Source organism: Rana temporaria (genome assembly GCF_905171775.1).
Source record: "Rana temporaria chromosome 2 unlocalized genomic scaffold, aRanTem1.1 chr2h, whole genome shotgun sequence".
NCBI classification, from domain to species: Eukaryota; Metazoa; Chordata; class Amphibia; order Anura; family Ranidae; genus Rana; species Rana temporaria.
The window spans coordinates 302,133-321,714 of NW_024404413.1; the positions used below are offsets into that span (position 1 = coordinate 302,133).

Sequence of the window (19,582 nt, forward strand, 5' to 3'; positions counted from 1 at the left end):
TGCTCCTGTAAGTTGCGGCGGCGTAGCGTAAATACGATACGCTGCGTCGCCACCTGAATCTAGCCCATTGCATTTTTTTCAAAATAGTCGCTCTATTTTTGTTTATAGCGCAAAAAAAAAAAAAAAAAAACGCAGAGGTGATCAAATACCACCAAAAGAAATCTCTACAGTATATGTGGGGAAAAAAAGGACGCCAATTTTGTTTGGGAGCCACGTCGCACGACCGCAGGATAACATGCCGGCGTGCAGCGCAACGATCGGTGGTGCGGTGTGTCAGTCTGACACCCTGCATCTCCAATCCGGCGGAGGCGCTTTACCACGTGATCAGCCATGTCCAATCACGGCTGATCGGCTCTTCCTCACTCACATCTGACAGAGACGCGAGTAGAGTAGAGCCGATCGGCGGCTTTCCTGACAGGGGGGGGATACGCTGATTGTTTACCAGCATAGCTCCCCCACAGATGCCCACACTGGACCACCAGGAAAGCCACCAGGACCACCAGGGAAGGGGGCAACATGTGGATGGCCAGGTATGTACCCCATGGTCCACATGTTAAAAAATAGTTAAAATAGATGCCAATGGGCACTGACTGGAAAAAATATAAAGCAAGTGATGCCCAGCAATGCCATCATCAGTGCCACCCCTCAGTGCCCATCCATGCCCATCAGTGCCCACCTATCAGTGGCAGTGCCACCCATAAGTACCCATCATTGATGAGTGCCCATCAGTGCCGCCTATGAAAGGTGTTGGTTGGGCTAGACAAACCTAGGCATCTCTACCACAAAGCAGGCCCCCCAACTTGAGAAACCAAAATGGAATAAAAAAAAAGAGCAGCAGACAGTTGTCTTAACCACTTAAGGACCGTCTCCTGTAAATATACGTCAGCAGAATGGCACGGCTGGGCAGATGTACGTACCGGTACGTCCTGTACATCTACCCAGCCATGGGGCGCGGGACCCACGGACCCGATCGCCGCTGGGGTTCCGCGATCGGTCCCCGGAGCTGAAGAACGGGGAGAGCTGTGTGTAAACACGGCTTCCCCGTGCTTCACTGTGGCGGCGCATCGATCGTGTGATCCCTTTTATAGGGAGACTCGATCGATGAGGTCACACCTACAGCCACACCCCCCTACAGTTGTAAACACACACTAGGTGAAACATAACTCCTTCAGCGCCCCCTGTGGTTAACTCCCAAACTGCAACTGTCATTTTCACAGTAAACAATGCAATTTAAATGCATTTTTCGCTGTGAAAATGACAATGGTCCCAAAAATGTGTGAAAATTGTCCGAAGTGTCCGCCATAATGTCGCAGTCACGAAAAAAATTGCAGATCGCCGCCATTAGTAGTAAAAAAAAAAAAATAATAAAAATGCAATAAAACTATCCCCTTTTTTGTAAACGCTATAAATTTTTCGCAAAACAACCGATAAAAGCTTATTGCGATTTTTTTTTACCAAAAATAGGTAGAAGAATACGTATCGGCCTAAACTGAGGGAAAAAAACTATTTTTTTATATATTTTTGGGGGATATTTATTATAGCAAAAAGTAAAAAATATTGCATTTTTTTCAAAATTGTCGCTCTATTTTTGTTTATAGCGCAAAAAATAAAAACCGCAGAGGTGATCAAATACCACCAAAAGAAAGCTCTATTTGTGGGGAAAAAAGGACACCAATTTTGTTTGGGAGCCACGTCGCACGACCGCGCAATTGCCTGTTAAAGCGACGCAGTCCCGAACTGTAAAAACACCTTGGGTCTTTAGCCAGCATATTGGTCCGGGGCTTAAGTGGTTAAAGCGACGCAGTGCCGAATCGCAAAAAGGGGCCTGGTCCTTTACCTGCATTTTTGGTCCGGGGCTTAAGTGGTTAAGAGTCCATTATCATTTATCGAATATAACCATGTGACAACGCGCCAGGAGTCATGGAGGAAACGCCGTCTTTTTAATTTTAAGCCCCGCTAAACTATAGCTCTTAAAGCGGTCGGCGTACACCCGCGGCGATTTGTGCTGGTCGGGAAGCGGTTAAAGGAACATTTTTTGTGCTCGGAGTTTATTGTCTGTCACTGATGGATACACAATGGAGATGGGAAGAGATGTGGTCAGATCTCCTCCACTATTACAGGTAGTACATAGTAATATCAGTAAAAGGATTTAATGGATTGTGGTTTGGGTGTGAGAACTCATCACTCTGTGCCAGTTTTATATGGCTCTGCGCTGCCCAGATGCCCCCACCCCCGGTAATTGGCGTGCTCTCTACAGCTCATTCATTATTCAGATGTTTGCCTGTGAAGGGGTCATGCCGGGACAGATCACCATCCATCCCAATGTTATCCATAACATATACAGGACATGGAATAAAATCACATATATAAGGGAACGCTATACCATTAATAATATTTTCTAATATGGTTAATATGATAATATTTATTATTCTATTATTTTACATTTTTTTAATTACCTGATTATAATGTTAATATTCTAACAATTATTCTAATACTATGGATAAGCCAATATTGCCTACATACATTCATCACATGTATTCTTCCAGATCTGTGCAGTCATACCGCGCGAGATTTCTCCTTCCTGTAATAAAGACCGCTCCCTGCTGCTCTCTCTCCTTGCGCAGGGAGACTGGTCTTGTCTCCGCCCCCTCCTGTAGTTTTCTGCAGGTAGCCTGTAGTGGGTGGAGCCTGCTGGCCCCTCCCACACCTCTGCTCTTTGTACAGGACAGTGATGATGTCACTTCTACTCAGGGACATCTTAATAGCATCATGGGCCCCTGGGCAAAGTAATGCTATGGGGCCCCTACAAGCCTGCCCCAATTTACGCACCTACTCTCAAGAATGAAAGTACAATATTTCTACTTTACAGCGTGTCACTTGCTACTCTCCCCTGCCACCAGATTTAGCGTGTCACTTGCCACTAGTTCCTTGTCAATAGATGCAGCGTGTCACTTGCCAAGTCACCTGCCACACGTTGCGGATTGTCACTTGCCACAGGTTGCCACATGGGGAGCTGACAGAGAAGATGGGGGTTTGGCAGAGAGGAGGGGGGTCTGGCAGAGAGATGGGGGGTCTGGCAGAGAGGAGGGGGTCTGGCAGAGAGGAGGGGGTCTGGCAGAGAGGAGGGGGAGGGTCTGGCAGAAAAGAGGGGGGGTCTGGCAGTGAGATGGGGGGTCTGGCAGAGAGGAGGGGGTCTGGCAGAGAGGAGGGGGGTCTGGCAGAGAGAAGGGGGGGTTCTGGCAGAGAGAAGGGGGGGTCTGGCAGAGAGGAGGGGGGGTCTAGCAGAGAGGACGGGGAGTCTGGCAGAGAGGAAGGGGGTCTGGCAGAGAGGGGGGGGTCTGGCAGAGAGAATGGGTGTTCTGGCAGAGAGAAGGGGGGGTCTGGAAGAGAGAAGAGGGGGTCTGGTAGAGAGAAGGGGGGGTCTGGCAGAGAAGATAGGGAGCTGACAGACAAGATGTGGGGTCTGGCAGAGAAGATGGGGGTTTGGCAGAGAAGATAGGGGTCTGGCAGAGAATATGGGGGGTCTGGCAGAGAAGATGGGGGTCTGGCAGAGAGATGGGGGTCTGGCAGAGAGGAGGGGGGTCTGGCAGAGAGGAGCGGGGTCTGGCAGAGAGAAGGGGGGTCTGGCAGAGAGGAGGGGGGTCTGGCAGAGAGAAGGGGGGTCTGGCAGAGAGGAGGGGGGTCTGCCAGAGAGAAGGGGGTCTGGCAGAGAGGAGGGGGGGGGGTCTGGCAGAGAGAAGGGGGGTCTGGCAGAGAGAAGGGGGTCTGGCAGAGAGAAGGGGGGTCTGGCAGAGGGAAGGGGGATCTGGCAGAGAGGAGGGGGGTCTGGCAGAGAGGAGGGGGGGTCTGGCAGAGAGAAGGGGGGTCTGGCAGAGGGAAGGGGGATCTGGCAGAGAGGAGGGGGGTCTGGCAGAGAGGAGGGGGTCTGCCAGAGAGATGGGGGGTCTGGCAGAGAGGAGGGGGGTCTGGCAGAGAGAAGGGGGTCTGGCAGAGAGGAGGGGGGGTCTGGCAGAGAGAAGGGGGGTCTGGCAGAGGGAAGGGGGATCTGGCAGAGAGGAGGGGGGGTCTGGCAGAGAGAAGGGGGGTCTGGCAGAGGGAAGGGGGATCTGGCAGAGAGGAGGGGGGTCTGGCAGAGAAGATGGGGGTCTGGCAGAGAGATGGGGGGTCTGGCAGAGAGGAGGGGGGTCTGGCAGAGAGAAGGGGGTCTGGCAGAGAGGAGGGGGGGTCTGGCAGAGAGAAGGGGGGTCTGGCAGAGGGAAGGGGGATCTGGCAGAGAGGAGGGGGGGTCTGGCAGAGAGAAGGGGGTCTGGCTGAGAGAAGGGGGTTTGGCAGAGAAAAGGGGGGTCTGGCAGAGAGAAGGGGGTCTGGCAGAGAGGAGGGGGGTTCTGGCAGAGAGAAGGGGGTCTGGCTGAGAGAAGGGGGTTTGGCAGAGAAAAGGGGGGTCTGGCAGAGAGGAGGGGGGTCTGGCAGAGAGGAGGGGGGGGTCTGGCAGAGAGGAGGGGGGTCTGGCAGAGAGAAGGGGGTCTGGCAGAGAGAAGGGGGTCTGGCAGAGAGGAGGGGGGTCTGGCAGAGAGAAGGGGGCTGGCAGAGAGGAGGGGGGGTCTGGCAGAGAAGATGAGGAGCTGACAGAGGAGAGAGGGGTCTCATGGCCCTTCTGGAGTGGGGGAAGAAGGGAAGCGTGCTGCTTTGCTGATCGATCTGCACTCGGAAACGCTCACCACTGAAGGCATGGGGATGGTGCTGGTGGCGGGAAAGAGCGCATCAGTGCAATCCAGCCAAAGGAGGGGATGGGTGATGGGGAGGGAGGAAGCAGTCATCACTGACACCACAGGAGGGGGGGGGAGTTAGTGCTGCTGGCAGCCGCGGCACTCGGAAAAGTATGAGACCGCATCCAGCCACGGGGGGGATGATGGAGGGTAGGTACTTCCCACACTGGCTGGAGGACACAAGCCCGGGCACAGCTTGTACAGGTGGCAACTGCCGCAACCTCATCTCTCACCCGCATTATCAGGGGGGGCAATTTGTCCTGCTCTAAGCCGTAAAGTGTGCTGTAACCTCTAGCAACTAATCAGTGAGCCGTAATGTGTGCTGTAACCTCTAGCAACTAATCAGTGAGCCGTAAAGTGTGCTGTAACCTCTAGCAACTAATCAGTGAGCCGTAAAGTGTGCTGTAACCTCTAGGAACTAATCAGTGAGACGTAAAGTGTGCTGTAACCTCTAGCAACTAATCAGTGAGCCGTAAAGTATGCTGTAACCTCTAGCAACTAATCAGTGAGCCGTAAAGTGTGCTGTAACCTCTAGCAAACTAATCAGTGAGCCGTAAAGTGTGCTGTAACCTCTAGGAACTAATCAGTGAGCCATAAAGTGTGCTGTAACCTCTAGCAACTAATCAGTGAGCCGTAAAGTGTGCTGTAACCTCTAGCAAACTAATCAGTGAGCCGTAAAGTGTGCTGTAACCTCTAGCAAACTAATCAGTGAGCCGTAAAGTGTGCTGTAACCTCTAGCAACTAATCAGTGAGCCGTAAGTGTGCTGTAACCTCTAGCAAACTAATCAGTAAGCCGTAAAGTGTGCTGTAACCTCTAGGAACTAATCAGTGAGCCGTAAAGTGTGCTGTAACCTCTAGCAACTAATCAGTGAGCCGTAATGTGTGCTGTAACCTCTAGCAACTAATCAGTGAGCCGTAATGTGTGCTGTAACCTCTAGCAACTAATCAGTGAGCCGTAAAGTGTGCTGTAACCTCTAGCAACTAATCAGTGAGCCGTAAAGTGTGCTGTAACCTCTAGCAAACTAATCAGTGAGCCGTAAAGTGTGCTGTAACCTCTAGCAACTAATCAGTGAGCCGTAAAGTGTGCTGTAACCTCTAGGAACTAATCAGTGAGCCGTAAAGTGTACTGTAACCTCTAGCAACTAATCAGTGAGCCATAAAGTGTGCTGTAACCTCTAGAAAACTAATCAGTGAGCCGTAAAGTGTGCTGTAACCTCTAGCAACTAATCAGTGAGTCGTAATGTGTGCTGTAACCTCTAGCAACCGGTCAGTAAGCGGTAATGATATGCTGTAACCTCTGGCAACCAATCGCAATCACTGCCTGATCTGATACAGTAAACTGATTTGAAGTCTAGCTGATATATATTGTATGTGCCAGATTCACGTACAGCTTACGCCGGCGTATCTATTGATACGCCGCTTAAGTTACAAGATGCGCCGTCGTATCTATGCGCGGTATTCTTGAACGTAGATACACCTGAAATCTGGCTTCAGCCGACCGACGTAAGTCTTAGTACGCCGTCGTATCTTGGGTGCATAGTTGCGCTGGACGCTAGGGGCGCTTCCGTAGATTTACGCGTTGAATATGTAAATTAGCTAGATACGCCGATTTCACGAACGTACTTGCGCCCGCTACGCCGTTTACGTTAGGCTTACGTCCGGCGTAAAGTTACCCCTGCTATATGAGGCGCAGCCAATGCAAAGTATGGACGTCGGAACAAGCGTATCTTTTTACGTCGTTTACGTAAGTCGTACGTGAATGGGGATGTGCGTAGGTTACGTTCACGTCACAGGCATTGAGCCGGCGTATCTTAGGGAGTAAATTCAAAGTCCTACTGGGCATGCGCCGTACGATCTGCGCTTCATTTGCATGGGGTCACGGCTCATTTTAATAAAATACGCCCACCTCTTTCACATTTGAATTAGGCGGGCTTACGCCGGCCGATTTACGATACGCCGTCGCAACTTACGGAGCAAGTGCTTTGTGAATAGTGCACTTGCCTGTCTAAGTTGCGGAGGCGTAGCGTAAATAGAATACGCTACGCCCACCGCTCTCCTACGTGAATCTGGCCCTATTAGTTGGATTCAGGTAGGGCGGCTCACTTTTGAGGAGGCGTAGCGTATCGCATATACTCTACGCCGCCGTAAGTCAGAGAGGCAAGTGCTGTATTCACAAAGCACTTGCCTCCTGAGTCACGGCGGCGTAGCGTAAATGGTCCGGCGTAAGCGCGCCTAATTCAAATGTGGATGAGGGGGGCGTGTTTTATGTAAATTACTCGTGACCCGACGCGATTGACGTTTTTTTACGAACGGCGCATGCGCCGTCCGTGGACATATCCCAGTGTGCATTGCTCCAAATTACGCCGTTCCGACGTGAACGTAAATTACGTCCAGCCCAATTCGCGTACGACTTACGCAAGCGACGTAAAAAGATAGGCCTGTTCCGACGTCCATACCTTGCATGGGATGCGCCACCTAGAGATCAGCTTTATTTTTTACGCCGGTGTATCTCTTACGTAAACGGCGTAACTAATTGTGACGGGCGCACGTACGTTCGTGAATCGGCGTATCTAGTCATTTGCATATTCTGCGCCAAACTCAACGGAAGCGCCACCGAGCGGCCAGCGTAAATATGCACCCTAAGATACGACGGCGTAGGAGACTTACGCCGCTCGTATCTTAGCCTAATTTGAGCGTGTCTGGTTTCCAGAATACGCTTAAATTTACGACGGCGCAGATTCGGACTTACGACGGCGTATCTACTGATACGCCAACATAAGTCTCTGAGAATCTGGCCCTATGTCTCAGAGCAGGTGGAGAGCAAAATTGCATCAGGGGGGGGAGAACATTTTTGCCCAGGGTCTAATTACTGTAAGGCCTCGTACACACGGCCGAGGAACTCGACGTGCCAAACACATCGAGTTCCTCGGCCAGTTCAGCCCTGAAGCCGCCGAGGAGCTCGGCGGGCCGAGAGCTCCCATAGAACAACGAGAAAATAGAGAACATGTTCTCTATTTTCTCGACGAGTTCCTCGGCGGCTCCATCGGGCCGAAAGTGTACACACGACAGAGTTTCTCGGCAGAATCCGGCTCTGACCGAGTTTCTCGCCGAATTGTACGGGGCCTTACATAAAGACGACCCTGAAGACACTTGTAATTATATTTCCGTATCCCATAGTAACATCTGACAAAAAGATCTACAAACACTGAAGCAGAAGACTTTGTGAAAATTAATATTTGTGTCATTCTCAATACTTTTGGCCAGGGCTGTGCAGTACTCGATGATCTTGGTGAAGTGTTTTCGAAATGCAAAGACATAATAATACCATTCTTCCTGTTTCTGCCCTTCATTGGAGATTTAATGAGGCGACAGATTCTAATTAATGGACTGCCGTTGGATGGAATCATACAACTAATTAGCCTGACTCAGCAGTGGTCAGGTGACGGTGAGCCGGAAGGGACCTTAATTACGGGACAACTCTTCTTTGTGAAGGTGGAAACTGACATGACTCGTATTGGTAACGTGTCACCATCACCCATCCTCTCCTATTGTAAGCAAAGAGATATCGAGCTGGCAGATCCGAAAAAAAAAAAAAAAAGCAGCTGGCAAAAAAATAAACAACCGGAATGGATTGTAAATTGATACGTACACAAGTTTTTGCCACACTAAAGTCGGCCATACACGGTTCCAATTTAGAGTTTCAATATTTTTATTGAGAATTTTAGAAAACATAACAATTATAATCAATTATGTAATAATACAGATGTACAGATATTAATAATTTTTGCTTATCAATCATGAAAAGAAAAATGAGAGACAAAAAACAAAACAAATATATATTAATCATTTAGTGAGTTCGATTGAGGATATGTGTATTAAAACGTAGTATGGTCATATAGACCAATGTAAGAAATAGAACATTATTAATAAAATGTAAGAAAAGACAAAATATATTAATAGCATAGAACAAAGAAAAAGAAGGAGGAGGAAGGAAAAAGGGAAGCAAGAGTGGGAAGGGAGGGGGGGTCAGGAAAACGACGAGAGTGCTCTCCAATTTAGTATAGACCATAAACATCAAAAGATCACAGATGAATTTAAGTATTTATATTATAATTAATCCAGGGTTCCCATACAGCTTCAAACCAAGCAATTTTATCTTCTTTGAGAGCAGATAACCTTTCATTAACCATAATCCAGGACAGTTTGCTTTTTAATAAACTAAACGGAATCGTAGATGTCTTCCAGGATTTAGCTATAGAAATTCTAGCAGCAATAAATATGAATGTTAGAAATTTTACCATTTGCTTTGATGTACCTCTTACTTGTAATCCCAATAGTGCATTTATTGGTGATTTCGTGAGATTCACATTGGTTAAGGAAAAAATAAAGTTATAGGTACGAATCCAAAATCTCCTTACTTTTTGACAGGTCCACCATATGTGATACATGGTCCCCTCTGTGTTACAACCTCTATAACAGTTAGGTGAAGCACCTTGGACAAACGTAGCTAAACGAGCTGGAACCATGCACCATCTTAATAACACTTTATAATTCGCTTCAATCAATTAAGTATTAATAAGAGATTTAGAAGCATTTAAGGCCAATTTGTTCCATTCAATAAATTCCATAGAAGAACCAATATCTTGTTCCCATTGTTGCATATAAAATAGCTTGTGAGAGTTCAAGGACAGTACGTTATATATTGAGGATATATGGCCAGACTGTTTATTGAAAGATTTGCAAAGATACTCTATGGGAGTGAGTATAGACAAATTAGAGACGTGGTGTAATTTCAATAAGAAATTTTTAATAAGAGTATAACAGTGGATTTCCGAGTCAGGTAAATTATATTTATCTCTCAGGACCGATTCCGTTAATACGCTTTTGCGATTACACAGATCTGCAATCCTTATTAATCCTTTATTGGTCCACCACGAAAAGTCTTGCGGGCGCAATCCAGGGAGAAAGGAGGAATTATTAAGTAATGGAGCCAAGGGAGTATGTGGGGACTTAAGTTTGTGAATGTTGGAGAGTCTGTCCCATAAATGGAGGGAAAAAGATAAAGACGGGCATAAAATTGCTGGTCTGTCTTTACATTTCATCCACATTAAGTGACTAATATCGGGATATAGGAAGGATTCAAGATTCATCCACACAGGTCTAGCCTGTCTAGTATGAAAGCGTATCAATTGAGATAGTAGCGTTGCTTGAAAATATTTCAGTAGATTGGGCATACCCAAACCACCTCCATTTTTAGGAGTATATAACGTTTGTCTATTCACTCTAGATTTTTTACCATTCCATACATAATTGAGTAATTTTGCTTGGAATTTCTTCAAATCGCTATTAATTATTGAAATCGGAAGACATCTAAATAAGTATAATATTTTTGGTAAAATTATCATTTTAATTGAGTACAGTCTTCCGAACCATGAAGGGGGACTAATATACCAATTTAGAAGATTCTTCAGTATTCTATCATAGAGGGGAGGATAATTATGTTTGTATAAAGCAGTAATAGTAGGAGTTAGATTAATTCCTAGGTAGGTTAATGATTTCTTATTGAATTTAAAGGGGAAGGATGCACTTAAAGATTGTAATATAGAGGGATGTAGAGATATGTTAAGAACTTGTGACTTAGAATGGTTAACATGTAACCCTGAAAAGGATGCAAAATGGTTTAATATCACATAAAGATTTGGAATTGACGTGATTGGGGATGACAGGAGTAAAAGAATGTCGTCTGCGAATAAAGCGCATTTGTGTTCCCGATCACCACAGACAACTCCCAAAATATCAGGATGTTCCCTTATCTTTATGGCTAACGGTTCAATTGCCAAAACAAATAGTAAAGGAGAAAGGGGACATCCCTGGCGGGTACCTCTTTCAATACTTATGTCTTGAGATTTGTAACCTTTCACTACTAGTTTTGCAGTAGGAATGGTATATATCATTTTAAGTGTCGTAATAAAGTTTACACCAAAACCGTAACGATTCAATATAAAAAATAAATAATCCCAAGTCAGGGAATCAAATGCCTTATGAAGGTCTAGAGACATTAATAAGGCTCCCCTTTGTCCCCTTCCATCCCAGCCCGAGTTCAACACTGAGATAATATCTATGATACGTCTAGTTTGGTCTGGGGCTTGTCGATTGGGTATAAATCCTGCCTGATCAGGGTGAATATAATTTGATATAAATAAATTCATGCGAGTGGCTAGTATTTTCGTTAGTAGTTTAAGGTCAACATTGATTAATGATATTGGGCGGTAGTTTGCGCAGTCACTGTGGTCTTTGTTCGGTTTAGGAATTACATGAATGAAAGACAAATTTTCCTTTTTCGGGATATGTGCACCTTTCCTCAAGTCATTATAAAATTTACAAAGATGTGGGGCTAAAATGTCTGCATATTTACGGTAATAATGACCTGAGAACCCATCAGGTCCCGGGGATTTGGACGGATTTATAGATTTAATAGCTGTCAATACCTCAAGTACCGTGAATTCTTCTTCCATTAGATCTGAGTGCTCACTAGATACGGTAGGGAGATGTAAGCTTTTTAGAAAACTCTCTGCTTTAGTTGTATCAAACGAATTGGGGGCTTTATATAATTTAGAGTAAAAATTAAAGAATTCTTGTACAATAAGTTGTGGATTTTGGGTGGTTTGGCCATTTTGCAAGCATAGTTTAGGAGGTGCTGGATTAAACGATGTAGGAGTGAGTTTCCTTGCTAATAATTTGTTTGGTTTATCAGCCATAGTGTAATATTTATGTTTGGTGTGCGTAATATATTTTTCCGCTATAGTGGTTAAACTCATATTCAATGCTAGTCTGGCTGCGTCAATCTTGGATCTAAGGTCAATGCGTGTGTTATTCCTTTGTTCTTGAATGAGATGGAGTAATTCATTCTGTTGTCTGCGTATCATATGATCACGTTCCCTTTTAATTTTGGAAGCACATTGAATTAGTTTACCACGGACAGTCGCCTTATGAGCTGCCCATATTATTGTAGGGGAAGAGATTGACGAGGAATTAAACTGGAAATATTCTAGAATGGTCGATTCAATTTCCTTATTTATGGTTATGTCATTCAATAAGTATTCATTTAATCTCCAAGACGTAGGGCATGTTTTGGACCAAAGACCGGTCAAAGTAACTTGTACAGAAGAGTGATCTGACCATGTCATAGGGAGAATCTTAGATGACGATATGTATGGAAGTAAAGGGGATAAAGTAAGTATATGATCTATCCTAGAATAAGTCTTATGGGCATGGGAATATAATGTGTAATCTTTAACATTAGGGTGAGTATCTCTCCAGACATCTATTAGGTCATACTTATGCAGTAAGTTCGCTAATACATTACTCTGCTTAGAGATGTGATTAAGAACAGCCTTGTTGGGATTAGATGTATCTAATATCTTATCTAAAGAGGTATTACTATCACCGCCAAAGATCACATGTCCCAATACGGTTCCAATTTCGAAAGAATTTTCGTATGAAATTCGCACCGCTAGTGGGCTTTTTTTGGAAAAAGAACAATTTTCTGATCAATGATGGGAGAATCATGCGAGAATAGTAATAGAAAAAAAATGCGCATGTGCAAGAAAAGCATATTCCCGGAGAGAAAAGAAGATTCGCGGAGAGAAAAGAAGATTCCCGGAGAGAAATGAAGATTCCCGGAGAGAAAAGAAGATTCCCGGAGAGAAAAGAAGATACCCGGAGAGTAAAGAATATTCCCAAAGAGAAACGAATATACCTGGACAGAAAAGAAGATTCCCGAAGAGAAAAGCATATTCCTGGAGAGAAAAGAATATACCAGGAGAGAAAAGAATATTCCTGGAGAGAAAAGCATATTCCCGGAGAGAAAAGAAGATACCCGGAGAGTAAAGAATATTCCCGAAGAGAAACGAATATACCTGGAGAGAAAAGAAGATTCCCGGAGAGAAAAGAAGATTCCCGAATAGAAAAGCAAATTCCTGGAGAGAGAAGAACATTCCTGGAGAGAAAAGAATATTCCTGGAGAGAAAAGAATATTCCTGGAGAGAAAAGAAGATTCCCGGAGAGAAAAGAAGATACCCGGAGAGTAAAGAATATTCCTGAAGAGAAACGAATATACCTGGAGAGAAAAGAAGATTCCCGGAGAGAAAAGAAGATTCCCGGAGAGAAAAGAAGATTCCCGAAGAGAAAAGCATATTCCCGAAGAGAAAAGAATATACCCGGAGAGAAAAGCATATTCCTGGAGAGAAAAGAATATACCCGGAGAGAAAAGAATATTCCCGAAGAGAAACGAATATACCCCGGAGAGAAAAGAAGATTCCTGGAGAGAAAAGAAGATTATTGGAGAGAAATAAAGAAAATGCCCGGAGAGAAAAGAAGTTTCCAGGGAGCAAAGAATATTGCTGGAGAGAAAAGAAGATTCCTGGAAAGAAAGGAAGATTCCCGGAGAGAAAAGAAGATTTGTGGAGAGAAAAGCATATTCCCGGAGAGAAAAGAAGATACCCGGAGAGTAAAGAATATTCCCGAAGAGAAACGAATATACCTGGAGAGAAAAGAAGATTCCCGGAGAGAAAAGAAGATTCCTGAAGAGAAAAGCATATTCCTGGAGAGAAAAGAATATACCCGGAGAGAAAAGAATATTCCCGAAGAGAAACGAATATACCCAGAGAGAAAATAAGTTTCCCGGAGAGTAAAATTCCTGGAGAGAAAAGAAGATTCCTGGAGCGAAAAGAAAATGCCTGGAGAGAAAAGAAGTTTCCAGGGAGCAAAGAATATTGCTGGAGAGAAAAGAAGATTCCTGGAGAGAAAGGAATATTCCCGGAGAGAAAAGAAGATTTCCGGAGAGAAAAGAAGATTCCCGGAGAGAATAGAAGATTCCCGGAGAGAAAATGAAATTCCCGGGGAGAAAAGAAGATTCCCGGAGAGAAAAAAAGATTCCCGGAGATGAAAGAATATTCCCGGCAACATGAAGGTTTGGACGGCCGAATTTCAAAAAACACAAAATCGGAGCACAAAAAAGAAACAAACTTTCTGATTTAGAAAAGAAAATTTGTTGGAAATTCGACCGTGTATGGCCTGCTTAATTCTCAATGCAATGAATCACTGTGAAAACATTGAAAAAGAAAACCCCCCAAGAATTTATATTATCAGTCCCAAAAAAATCCGATGGTGGTGAGGAAATCTGATGTGAAGAAATCAAACTAAAAAAAGAATGTTAAAAGTCCCAAATACATCCAAAAAAGGTGAAGAAATCAGATGTGAAGAAAACATTCCAATCCAGACCTAATGCCGCGTACACGCGGTCGGAATTTCCGACAAGAAAAGTCTGATGTGAGATTTTGTGTGGCTCCATTGGACTTTTTCTGTCTAAATTTCCGACAACAAAAATTTGAGAGCTTGTTCTCAATTTTTCCGACAAGAAAAGTTCTGGTTGGAAATTATACGATCGTCTGTATGCAATTCCTGACGCACAAAAAAAACATGCATGCTTGGAATCAAGTTGACGCATGCTCAGAAGCATTGAACTTCATTTTTCTCGGCTCGTCGTAGTGTTGTACATCACGCGTTCTTGATGGATGAAATTTTGTGTGACCGTGTGTATGCAACACAAGTTTGAGCCAAAATTCTGTCGGAAAAAAAATCCACGGTTTCCTTGTCGGGAATTTTCGATCGTCTGTACACGGCATAAGTGTACTTCCACCTTAAGTCAGAATGGACTCTTACCAGAACACATGGACCCTTTGTTTAAAAAGAGTCAAGAACGCTGTGTCAACTAATGTATCATCTGTGATGGGAACCTTTCTCTCCTCTCCATCGTCTCCCAAGCAACAACATGGGGTGCTCCATCATACCATACAAAAGAACAGAACGGGGGGGGGGACCCACATAGGGTAAAACTGTATACCAATTTATTAAATATACAAGAAGCTAGCCACTGTCAAGATTAATAACATGAAGGAGCACTTAAATAATAAAAAATACAGTTTCCAGTAATAGATTTGACAATGTCCTGGTTCAAGTACGCGTGGCGACGTCACCAGCGTAAGCTCCTTCCTACACGTTTTGTCACAATTGACGTCATCGGGGGCATTTGCACCCAAAGTTCTAAATACTTACAATTTTGGTCCTCTAAAGAAATTATTGTGGCCTCTTTAAATGAGTCTCACTCTTCAGTGGACAGTAAACAAACAGTATTGGGGACACTGGGAGAAAATTACAGTAGACTTCTTTAATACAATTTTCCATAACACATTATCAGATTCTTGCATGACTCAATGGCCTTACAATCAGCTTCTAAAGCCTGTCTAACCCAGCGGGCTGAATGAAAAAAAACTGAGGCGCTCGGGAGGATCTTGCTGTACTAACTATACTAAGTTACTACAGGGATCTCCCCGCCGGGCTATTGTCTTCTAAAAGAGGGACTGCCCCCCACCAGAGCACACCGGTCAGCACTGGCAGCCGATCGCATGCTGGTTTTAATGCATGCATATTCGACAGAAGCCAGACGTTAAGCTGGCGTCTGTCAAATAGGTTGATGTACACATGGGCCGAATGTTGGCCGGTTTCTGTTGAACCAGTCGATATTCAGGCCTTAACTTCAGTTTGTTCAATTAGGCTGTGAAAATAAAGCCTAGAAGCTGATTGGTTACCATACAGATCTGCATCAGATTCTGTGTACACCAGTTTTAGTTACTCTCCCTCAATATTGTGAGATTGGGGGATTAAACTCAAGCAGCAGGTGCATTTAGAATGAGTTGTGCCAGTCCAAACTGTAATTTTAGGGTCGTGGCAGCCATCGGTTGCCCAAACAGATGGTTTCTTCCACATAACATGCATTAACGAAAATACCAAGCCACCTGGCTTACGTGTTGGCAGCACTGCTGCTCCTCTTACCAGTTCTTTGTCTGTGTTATTCAGCTCTCTCGGAACACTTGGCTCTCTAGCCTTCAGTCACAGCACTCTGCTGCATGGCCCACCTCTGGCCTAAGGTTTGGGGTTCTCCTGACACTCCTGATATGAGCTGCTGTCTCCTGGCTTGTGGCTGGGTCCTCTGACCCCTTGGTGAGACCTCTGTCCCATGGCTTCTGGCTGGGTCTTCTGACCCCTAGATGAGACCTCTGTCCCGTGGCTCCTGACTGGGCCTTCTGACCCCTAGATGAGACCTCTGTCCCGTGGCTTCTGGCTGGGCCTTCTGACCCCTAGATGAGACCTCTGTCTCCTGGCTTGTGGCTGGGTCCTCTGACTCTTTGGTGAAACCTCTGTCCTGTGGCTTCTGGCTGAGCCTTCTGACCCTTCAATGAGACCTCTGTCTCTTGGCTTGTGGCTGGGTCCTCTGACCCCTTGGTGAAACCTCTGTCCCGTGGCTTCTGGCTGGGCCTTCTGACCCCTCGATGAAACCTCTGTCCGTGGCTTCTGGCTGGGCCTTCTGACCCCTAGATGAGACCTCTGTCCCGTGGCTTCTGGGTGGGCCTTCTTACCCCTAGATGAGACCTCTGTCCCGTGGCTTCTGGCTGGGCCTTCTGACCCCTAGATGAGACCTCTGTCCCGTGGCTTCTGGCTGGGCCTTCTGACCCCTAGATGAGACCTCTGTCCCGTGGCTTCTGACTGGGCCTTCTGACCCCTAGATGAGACCTCTGTCCCATGGCTTCTGGCTGGGCCTTCTGACCCCTAGATGAGACCTCTGTCTCCTGGCTTGTGGCTGGGTCCTCAGACTCCTTGGTGAAACCTCTGTCCTGTGGCTTCTGGCTGAGCCTTCTGACCCCTCGATGAGACCTCTGTATCTTGGCTTGTGGCTGGGTCCTCTGATGAAAAGAATTTTCCCAAATGGGGTTATTGCGCAGCTCAAAAGGAAAGAGGTAATACCATGTAATAAAAAAGTTGTGTTTATTCACATGTTAAAAAGTGGACAAAAATTGGGTAGCATAAATGGATGGAGCATGAGTTGTATCAAGTACACAAACAGCGTTTACATAAATGTATAACAAGCAGTACACAAACAATGTTTATACAGTCAAAAATGTGCATTGTAGTAAAAACAATCTAACGAACGTTTCGACCTTTGAAGGTCTTCTTCAGAGAGTTTGTGTGGCTGGAAAGGAACATATAGTGGTTAGACATCTCATGATCATAGTTTAGGTAATAAGAGATACATTGTTGGTTTTACAAAAAGCCCTTTGGCTAGAGGAGCAGTGTGCAAAACGATGTAATGAAAGCAAAAAGTCAAAAAATTAAGCAAATTCGTGTGCAACATTGCAAACAAAAGTATCTTAAATACATTTTTTAATTTTTAATTTTTAGTTTTTAATTATTAATTCCTTTACCTTGATGATGTGTCTCAATGATGTGCTGCAGTCCAAACGGCAGCATCAGGCGGTCTAATAAGGATAGCTTCCATCCCAGGCAGAAAAAACAGCTGTCCACATAATGTGAAACACCCCGCTCAACACCACAAGAGGTCACCCCCAAAAATTATGGGGCCAAGATGGAATGACCATATAGAAACCAGGAGGGGTAGGGGAACGTCGGTGGAACGAGGAGGTTTAATAAAGAAGCCTGTAAACAGAATAGTAAAATTGATATTCTGGATGTCTACATACATATGTAGTCGGCACAAGTTATTAAAAAGTTATTGGGGCTCTGAGGTGAGAAGTGACGGTGAATGTAGATAACCGTCACAGGCTATAATGAAAAGAAGTGCTCAAGAGTACTAAGATAGGATAATAATTAGGGTTGTCCAGATACCGATACCAGTATCGGTATCGGGACCGGAACCGAGTATTTGAGGGAGTACTCGTACTCGGGCAAATACCCCCGATACCTAAATAGAATACTTTCGCCCCCCCCACCCCCGCCGCATCGCGCCGCCGCATCGAAAGCCGCCGCATCGCCAGCCGCCGCATAGGTTAAACGGCGTGCGGGAACATCACAGCTTTCATTTGAATAGTTGTAGTGTTCCCGCGCGTATAGACACTCCCCCTTGCTTGGGATTGGATGGGTGATCGTGATCTGTCCAATTCCGAGCAAGGGGGAGTGTCTATACGCGCGGGCAAAACAGCTATTCAAATGAATGCTGTGATTTTCTCCATGCGGCGGCGGCTTTCGGCGGCAAAGGTATGGGGGAAATGGCTGGAGGGACATGGCTTCATATGTGAGGGACATGGCTGCATATGTGAGGGACATGGCTAGAGGGACATGGCTGCATATGTGAGGAACATGGCTAGAGGGACATGGCTGCATATGTGAGGGACATGGCTGCATATGTGAGGGACATGGCTAGAGGGACATGGCTGCATATGTGAGGGACATGGCTAGAGGGACATGGCTGCATATGTGAGGGACATGGCTAGAGGAACATGGCTGCATATGTGAGGGACATTGCTGCATATGTGAGGGACATGGCTAGAGGGACATTGCTGCATATGTGAGGGACATGGCTAGAGGGACATTGCTGCATATGTGAGGGACATGGCTAGAGGGACATGGCTGCATTTGTGAGGGACATGGCTAGAGGGACATGGCTGCATATGTGAGGGACATGGCTGCATATGTGAGGGACATGGCTGCATATGTGGGGGACATGGCTGCATATGTGGGGGACATGGCTGCATTTGGGGACACATTTAAAAAAAGTATCGGTATTCGGTATCGGCGACTACTTGAAAAAAAGTATCGGTACTCGTACTCGGTCCTAAAAAAGTGGTATCGGGACAACCCTAATAATAATCTCTAGAATACGGAAACAAGGGTCTCCCCAAGGACAAAAGGAGAATGAAGAAAAACATAAAAGGGAAAGGGAAAAAGAAAAAAGAGGGTAAGAGGGAAGAAAAGAATGAGGAGTGAAGGAAATGGGGGTGATGAGAGTAGATTGAAGTGAAGTGAGGGAAGAAGTGAGAGGTAGTGAAAAGGAATGGGGGGTGATAGTGCAGAAAAAGAATTATAATTATATAAACTAAAGCAAAAAGGATGGGAATGGAGACAAGTGAAGACACATGGGGAATGGAAAATGCAGGATATATTGAAGTGAGGGCAGCTGGGCAAAATAAAACAGTGAATGGCAAACACCTGATGATAAAAACGCATCAAGAATAAGGGTGAGTGGGGGGGAGGGGGAGCTGTACCTTTGAATTGTAGAGATTCAGTTGGGAATTAAAAGAAACTAGAAGACTTCCTGAGCAGAGATCACTGGTGTCAGATACAAAAGCTGCTGGGATATAGATAGCAGCAGCAAGCAGACAAGGTGATTCCTTCTAAAATATAAGAGTAAAAAGGGTCATTTTTGGAATGAAACCAGAGAAGCCAAAAAGTTTGGCCAGAAAAAGGATGTCAAAAAAAAAACTCACCTATAGCATAGAGGCCACCAATATGCTAGTAGTTGGAAGTACCAAGCAAGATCCTTCCAAACCAGCAGGTAAGGCCAGAATAAATAGAGTGCATCTAGCCTAATTGTAGGGAATGAAGAAACAAGTACCACCTGTGGAGAGGGGAGGGGGGGGGAAAGAACGAGTACCACCTGAGGGGGCTGCGGTCGATCTGTCTCTCTGCCTAATCAAGCACAACGTTCCACACCCACTCTGGTGGGTCAGGGTCCCAAAAAAAAAAAAAAAATTAAAAAAATGTCGCCATCATGTGGGGAATTGCTATAGCGCAACGAAAAAAAAACGCACCTGGTAAAGCCAGGTGCATGGCGGCGGTGGTCTCCTCGGCGTGTACGCACGCCAGCGTCGTCGGCTTACAGCCGCCGCCCCCACCATCCCACGTGAGGATGTGACGTCACCGCATGCGCGCGGACCCGCCGCGCACGCGCGTTGCACGCCACT

At 45.6% G+C, this 19,582-nt stretch overlaps 1 long non-coding RNA gene across 1 annotated transcript; it reads right to left on the reverse strand.

The window, feature by feature from the left end:
* Positions 1-16,814: 16,814 nt before the first annotated feature.
* LOC120921603 lies at positions 16,815-19,215 on the reverse strand. The gene is made up of 4 exons (XR_005744917.1): positions 19,106-19,215; positions 18,884-19,012; positions 17,087-17,318; positions 16,815-16,854 (listed from the first exon to the last, which is right to left on the reverse strand). It is a non-coding gene; the product is annotated as an uncharacterized LOC120921603 (long non-coding RNA).
* Between the last annotated feature and the right edge of the window lie 367 nt (positions 19,216-19,582).